Below are 8,562 nucleotides of genomic sequence, written 5' to 3'. Positions count from 1 at the left end.
ACATACAAATGAAAATGGAGACACTGCCAATGCCTGATTTCTGTCCCCCACTTTTCCATTTGCAATCATATACTTAGGTACTTTTGACCCCATGGTGGGGGTGGGGGGGGGGGATATCTAACATTCAGACCACCAAAAACAGGAAGAAGAGATTTTTTTTTTTTTTTTTTAGAATGAAATGTTTTCCATCAGGGTGGATTCTTAAGCACATTCTCCACATACGCGGTGTGCTAGCTGGATATCTTTGGGCGTAATTGTTACACGTTTGGAACGTAACACAGGTTGGTGTCTTCAAAGAGGCCCGCCAGATAGGCCTTGCTTGCCTCCTGCAAAGCACCAACAGCTGCGCTCTGGAGGCCCAGATGTGTTTTGTGAAGTCCCGAGCAATTTCTCACAGCAGACGCTGGAAAGGAAGTTTGAGGATCAGGATCAGAAGTTCAGGGGACTTCTGACAAGGTCGAATTTTGCGGGGTGCCCCGGTACCAGGCCTGTAAGGATGAGGTTTCTTCACGCCTCCAGTAGAGGGCGCACTCTTGTGAGCGCCTCTTGTCGTCGTCAGTTGCTTCCTCGGTGCTTTACCACCGGTCGATTTGCGGGCAGTCAGCTCTTTAGGAGCCCTGGTACTGAGACCTCCTTCCTTTACCCCCTTTTTCGGCTGGAGCTCAGCGACCCAGAGGCGGTGCTGGCATTAGCAAGCGAGGGGGCGTGGCTGCGGCTGCAAACACAGTTATCATGTTTATTTCTTTTGCGAAAAAAAGCGAGATACAATCAAAGAAAGTCTGAGGAGGCCATGTAAGAGCCTAATCTATGTGATTTTTAATAAACATTTTTTTTTTCAGTGTGGAAATAGGGGGAAAAGGAAGAATATAGAGTAATCAAAGAAAATCTCTTGACTTGACTTTGCATGATGGACCAACCTCATACAAACAGATTGGCTTTTGAAAATAAAGGGGCCCGTGGGGATCTCAATTTGGAATAAAAAGTGGAACTACCCAGAAAAATCAAGATTTACCTGGGGAAAACATGGAGAGGTCAAGGTTGGTGCAGCACCTGTGTTGGAGCAGAACGGTGGCTGTAGGCCATGGCTGGAAAGACTCTCAAGTTTCTATTTCTTTATTTTTTTCTTTGTTGATGTGTTGCTGATATTAGTTATGGTGGCACTAAAAGTAGGCCAGCAGGGAAAGGAGCCACTAATAACAGATCTCATGTATGCGTTCTTGTTTTTCTATCACAAGTAGGACTCACACTTTAGGTTGAGTAATTATTAATATTCTTGAACTTTATCTGAATTCTGAAGGCAGTGGGGTGGCCATCTCAGACAGGCAAGTCATTTCTGAGACAGATGGGGTATTTTATATTACTGTTAAGAGATTAAAACCTCATTTTTGGATCCTTAAATTATCACTTAGAACAACTGTCTACTTACATTAGACACTAAGGTAAGTAATATAGTAAAAGTTTAAGTGAATGGGCTGTAGAATCAGAGAATCCTAACCTCAAATCCTAGTTCCTTCTCTCTTTAGTTGTATGGGCTTGATTGATTTAGGAATTTTCTGAGCCTCAGTTTATGTATAAAATAAATTTAATAATAAGACCTAGTTCTTTGGTTTGTATTAGGTTTAAATGAGAAAATGAGCACTTGGGAGAGAATTGGCACCAAATAAATGTTTTCTTATTGTTGTTTACTGTTATGGTCTCTAGATTTCCAGTAGAAGATTATAGTAATTGGAAGAAATAGTCATTGGTTAAAAAAACAAACCAAAACAAAACCCCCAAAATGACAACCCATCATAGTCCTGCAACTAGTTGATAAAAGAAAAGCCTTGAAAACAAGTGATCTTCCTTCAAGTTCATTTCCTCATGTTTTACCATTGTGTTCTTTTTAATTTTTGTACCTGTTTGTACTATTATTTTTAAGTCTAACTTAAACTGTTTTTTTTCCTAGTACTCAGAAAGAAGTACCCAATTGTGATCGAGGATTCCTGTGAAATGTGGTACACACAAAGGATACAGCAAAGCAAAACCTACTTTTTAACTTAAAATGAGATTAATTTTTCCACAAAGGAATGTATTAAAACATGCCGCTTTTAATGAAAACATATAATGAGAATAGCATTATCTACTATTCTCACCAATAGTAAAAAGTTCTGATTAACTTTCAAAACAAAAAAGTTTAAATGGAAAAAGATATGCATTGAAGTGGGCTATATATGTATTTGTATATATACATATATATTTGTGTGTGTATATATATATATATGTATATATGCATATACGCACAAACATATATATATATTTATATATATGTTTATACATATGTATTTATATATATATATTTGGTGCCTTTTATATATATATGTTTATATGTATATATTTGGTGCCTTTTGAAGATTTGAACAAGATTCATATCTATATATTAGTTGAGATTGAAAAATGTGAAACACCAAGGCTTTCTCACAATATGCCAAGTTTTAACTTTCCAGTCTCTTTTTTTTTTTTTTTTTTTTTTTTTTTTTTTAACTTTCCAGTCTCTAATGAACAAGATACAGCTGCACGGACAAACTAATGAGAAATATGGATAAATATTTCAACACAAAATAATGTATTCTCACAGTACATGGATAAAACACATGTGCCTCAAGTAGGAAATATGCTGTCTATGTAGTTCCCTTCTTTTAAACTGCTGGAAAATTATTGATTGGAAACATTTAGAAGATCAATTGGTGAATGCTCATAGTTCATCATTGAGACATTTAAATATGGTGATTATGCTACTTTTGAACTGAGTGTCGATTAAATTTTCTTATAGGAAACCATATTTGGGGAATTACCTTAAAATAATCTTAAATCCCAGATTAACGTTTTCTAGTTGGCATGCTTTAGAATCATCAGTCACAAATTAACAAAGTAGACAGGTTAACAACAACAACAACAAAAATGCCCATTACACTACACAACAAAATGTTCCAAAAATAATGAACTTACACCTACTACAATAAATACAGTGTGTGTATATGTGTGTGTATGGTACAGAAGTGTCTATAGTTGGTGATTTAGAGTTGATTTCATGTTCTTTGCATTATGAAGTAAATCAAAGGCCATTTTATTTCCTCTTAAACCTCAGAGATTTTTGGAAGTAAGGAAAAAAAGCCCTAGCTTTATTCTAAAAGCTGTAAGTACATCCTTATTGTGCTAGAAATTTGGCAACTTTAATGTGAAAACTTGACATCAAGAAGACACAAGATTCGTGGAATTTACCACTGACAAAGACAGCAAAAGTCTATAGTCACTTCTGTGACGACTGGCATGATTGGATATAATGGCCTCATTTCTAACGGGCTTGTGAAAGGGATGATGGCAAAATAACTATGGGTTTCTTTCCTGGTTCAAGCAAGTAAAAAAAAAACAAAAAAAAACCAGAGTAGGCAGCTTCCTGTGTTGTATGTTTGGACTGTTAGTGATACTGAACAGTGTTTATAAACAAAATCTATGCCATTCATTTGGTTGTGAGTTTTTTTTTAATATTTTATTAAGACTTTATATTTTTATTTATTTTAAAAATGTTTAAAGTCTATTTATTTTTAGAGAGATAGAGCACAAGCAGGGGAGGGGCAGAGAGAGAGGGAGACCCAGATTCTGAAGCAGGCTCCAGGCTCCGAGCTGCGAGCACAGAGCCCAACACGGGGCTGGAACTCACAAACTGCGAGGTCATGACCTGAACTAAAGTCAGGTGCTCAACTGACTGAGCCACTCAGGTGCCCCAAGACTTTAGATTTTTAGAGAAGTTTTAGGGTCAGACCAAAACTGAGAGGAAGATACAGAGATTTGCTATTTGTCCCCTGCCCCAAACATGTATAGCTAGCCCCCTAATCAACATCCCCAGCCAGATTGGCTTCTTTCATGTAGTAATGTAGTAAGGTTCTTCCAGGTTCTTTCATAGTTTAACAGTTCACTTCTTTTTAGTACTGAATAATATTCTATTGTCTGCATAGACCACTATTGATACATTCATTGTTCGAAGGACATCTGGATGGCTTCCAAGTTTTGATAATACGAAGAAAGTTTCTATAAACATCTGTGCATGAGTTTGTGTGTGGCTTAACTTTTCAACTACTTTTGGTAGTTGAAAGGGGCCATTTTGTATTCTGACCGGCAATTCCTGAGAGTTCCTGTTGCTACACATCCTTTCCAGCAACTGATGGCAGCAGTGTTTCGGATTTTGGCCATTTTAATAGTTATTAGTGATATCTCGTTGTTTTTAATGTGCCTTTCTTAGTAACATATGCTTCGCATCTTTTCATATGCTTGTCATCCATATATCTTCTTAGCTGAAGTATCTGTTGAAGTAATTACCCCCCTCTTTTTACCTCAGAGTGGTTGTTAATCTTGGATTTTAAGGATTCTTCTACATCGTGGGTAACAGTCATTTACAAGTATGTCTTTTGCAAATATTTTCTCCACTTCTGTGATTTGTGTTCTCATTCTCTCCACATTATCTTTCACTGAACAAAAGTTTTTTAATTTTAATAAAATGCAGCTTATCAATTACTTATTTCATGGGTCATGCCCTCGGTGTTGTATCAAATAGTCATTGCCATAATCATGGCTATCTACAGTTTCTCTTATGTTATTTTCTAGGAGTTTTATAGTTTTGCATTTTTCTCTTAGAGTTATGATCCATTTGGGGTTAATTTTTGTGAAGGATATAAATACTGTGTATAAATGTACTTTTGTATATGTATGTCCAATTGTCCTAGGCTTATTTTGCTGAGAAGACCATTTTTTAAAGTTATTTATATATTTTGAGAAAGAGAGAGAGAGAGAGAGAAAGACAACACATGCACATGATGGGGAAGGGCAGAGGGAGAGAGAGAATACCAAGCAGGCTGTGCACTGACAGTGTGGAGACTGATGTGGGGCTTGAACTCACAAACCTGTGAGATCATGACGTGAACTGAATTCAAGAGTTGGGCGCTTAACCAAGCCACCCAAAAAGACCACTTTTTGTTTTATTTAATTGTCTTGGCTCCTTATTCAAAGATCAGTTGTCTGTATTTATGAGGATCTGTTTCTGGGTTTTCTATTCTATATCAATGGAGGTTTTTTGTTTGTTTTGTTTGTTTTTTGCTTTGTGTTTTGTTTTGTTTGTTTTTAATCTATTCTTACAATAGTACCATTCTGTCTTAATTAATGAAGTTTTATAGTAAGTCTTACATTTGGGTAGTGTCAGTCCTTCAACTTAAATGTTTTGTTGTCTATTCTGGAACAGAAGAGACATATAAACTTTAGAATCAGTTTGCTGTTTTCCACAAAATAACTTGGTGAGATTTGGCTGAGGTTGCTTTGAATCTATACATCAAGATGGGAAGAACTAATATCGTTACAATATTGAGTCTTTCTATACATGAACATGGAATATCTTTCCAATGATTTAATTCTTCTTTAGTTGTATGAATCATAGTTTTGTAGTTTTTTTTTTTAAATAAAGATATTGTACATATTATGTTAGATATATACTTAACCAGTACATTTTAGGGGGGTACTCATGTAAATTATGTTTTTTAATCAAATCATTTGTTCTCTGCTGGTATATAGAAAAGTGATTGACCTTGTATCCTGCAATCTTGTCAAAGGATCTTGTATACTGCAACCTTATTATAATGGATTATTGTTCCAGGAGGGTTTGTTGTTTGTTTTTTTTGTCAGTACTTTTGCATTTTCTTTTTATTTATTTCTTTTTAAAGATTTTTATTTTAGAGAAAAAGGGAGCAAATGGGGGAAAGGGGCAGAGGGAGAGAGAGAGAATCCACACAGATCGTAGAGCCTGATGCAAGGCTTGATCCCATGACCCTGGGATCATGACCTGAGCTGAAATCAAGACTCATATGCTCAACTAACTGAGCCATCCAGGCACCCCAGTTCTTTTGTATTTTCCATATAGACAGTCTTGTCATGTGGGAGCAGAGAGTTTTATTTCTTCCTTTCAAATTTGTATGCCTTTTATTTCCTATTCTGTTCTTATTGCTTTAGCTAGAACTTTCAGTACAATGTTGAAAAGGAGTGGGGAGATGGGACATCTTTGCCTTTTACCTGATCTTAGGAAGGAAAATTTAGAGTTTCTCACTGTGATAGTTCCATTTATTCACAAAGGATATGTTTCAAGACCCCTGGTAGACACCTAAAACTCCAGATAGTACTGAACCCTATATCTATATGATTTTCCTGTAAATAAGTAAATAAGTAAAATAAGGTTTAATTCATAAATTTGGCACAGTAAGAGATTAACAATAATAAAATAGAATAATTATAATAATATACTGTAATAAATGTTATGTGAATATGGTCTCTCTTTGTCTGTCAAACTGTATTATATTGTATTCACCTTTTTTCTTCCCGTGGTGATGTGAAAATATCTATGTGATAGATGCAATGAGGTGAATGATGTAGGCACTGTGACCTAGCGTTAGGATACTATCATCTGCTTCTGAACTATGGTTGACCACAGGTCACTGAAACTTCAGAAAGTAAAACCACAGATTGTATGTGTGTGGGGAGGGGGGCGGGGAGGGAGTCTGCTGTATTACGTATAATATTTGCTGTAGGGTTTTTGTAGATATTCTTATTAAGTAGAGGAAGTTCCCCTCTATACCTAGCTTTTTTTGCATCTATTGATAGAATACTGTTATAATCCTTACTTAGTTTATTTATATGATGGATTACATCAATTGATATTCTAATGTGGAACCATCCTTGCATAACTGGGATAAACTGGTCATAATGTATAATTGTTTTTATACACCATTGGATTGGATTTGCTAATATTTTATTGAGAGGGCCTATAAGATTTTTCCCATGCTAATATTTCCTAGACATATAAATATTAAGACTGTGTCACTTAAGCTCATTCAGGGAATTTAACAGAAAGGCAAGAGAAAAAAAGGATATTTTGAAGAGTTTAAGTCTTTCTAGAATATTTATAACAGTTTTCATAAAATGAAAGAAAAAAATGTTTTAACATTTATTTATTCTGAGAGAGAGAGAGAGAGAGAGAGAGCGGGGGAGGGGCAAGAGAGAGGGAGACACAGAATCCAAAGCATGCTCCAGGCTCTGATCTGTCAGCACAGAGCCTGATGAGGGGCTTGAACCCATGAACGATGAGATCATGACTTGACCGAAGTCAGGCACTTAACCAACTGAGCCACCCAGGTGCCCTGAAAATTTCTTTTTTAACATAAAGAATAATATGTGATTAAATATGTGGTGATGCTCTTTCATTTTTTTCATATTTTATTATGCAAAATTCAAGTTCAGCATATCAGGAAAAAGTAGTCATTTAAATAGTGTTTATTTATTCAAGTATATACCACAAAATAACTGCTAAGATTTTATAATAAAAAAAAAAATACTTCACCTTTTAGTAAATATGTACTGTGCAGGAGGCAATATTCTAAATCCTATATATGAATTATCTTCCATACCTCTTATCACAAAGCCGTGAAATATGTGTTTATCATCATCATTATCATCATCATCATTATTGCCATTTTATACATGAAGAATCCTATATTTAGAGAGATTAATTTATTTAGGGTCCCACAATAAATAAAAAGAGCATATCAGGATAAAAAATATATATCATAATTTAAAATCCATAGTATTGGGGCACCTAAATAGGTTTGTTAGTAAAGCATGTAACTTTTGGTGTTAGGCTTATAGATTTGAGCCCCACATTGGGTGTAGAGATCACTTCAAAAATTAAAATTTGGGGCGCCTGGGTGGGTCAGTTGGTTGAGTGACTGGCTCTTGACTTCAGCTCAGGTCATGGTCTCACAGTTCATGGGATCACTCTCTCCTTTGTCTCTGTCCCTCCCCCGCTCATATGCACATGTACATATGTGCATGTGCTATATCAAAATACATAAACTTAAAAAAACTCTTTAAAAGATAAATAAAAAATTAAAACTTAAAAAAAATAAAATCCAATGGTATTACCATTATTAATAATTTAAAATTTGGACTCCAAAGTGAAACTCTTGCAATTGTGGAACATTTAAAAAAATGTTGTTCCTTTCATAATATTTCACATTGTTTACAATATATTATTACTCATACAAAATGTGCATTCAAAATGGTATGTTAATTAACTGTTAGAAATTCACAGTTTTATTATAATTTTGAATCTATATCAAGCAGTATAGCAATAATTGAGGAGATTTTCCCTTTGTTGTGTAAGAAGGGAAGTGTTGAGAGGCAACTTGCTATTTTTTTTAATGCTTATTTATTTTTGAGAGAGACAGAACATGAACGGGGAAGGGTCAGAGAGAGAAGGAGGCACAGAATCTGAAGCAGGATCCAGGCTCTGAGCTGTCAGTCCAGAGCCCGATGCGGGGCGCCAACTCAGGAACAGTAAGATCATGACCTGAGCCAGGGTTGGACGCTTAACCTACCGAGCAACCCAGATGCCCCAGAGATGTAACTTACCATTAAAAAATGAAAAAGACAAACTTCCTTCTTTTTTGCTGTACTTGGCTGGTATACTATAGTAGCAATATTATTTAAGAG

At 35.5% G+C, this 8,562-nt stretch overlaps 1 pseudogene; it reads right to left on the bottom strand.

The window, feature by feature from the left end:
* Window positions 1-201: 201 nt before the first annotated feature.
* LOC122218525 lies at window positions 202-1,083 on the bottom strand (annotated as a pseudogene).
* Between the last annotated feature and the right edge of the window lie 7,479 nt (window positions 1,084-8,562).

Source organism: Panthera leo, chromosome B1 (assembly GCF_018350215.1).
Source record: "Panthera leo isolate Ple1 chromosome B1, P.leo_Ple1_pat1.1, whole genome shotgun sequence".
NCBI lineage: Eukaryota > Metazoa > Chordata > Mammalia > Carnivora > Felidae > Panthera > Panthera leo.
Note: the sequence above shows the minus strand (reverse complement) of the source record. Positions and strands in the feature narration are given on the sequence as shown.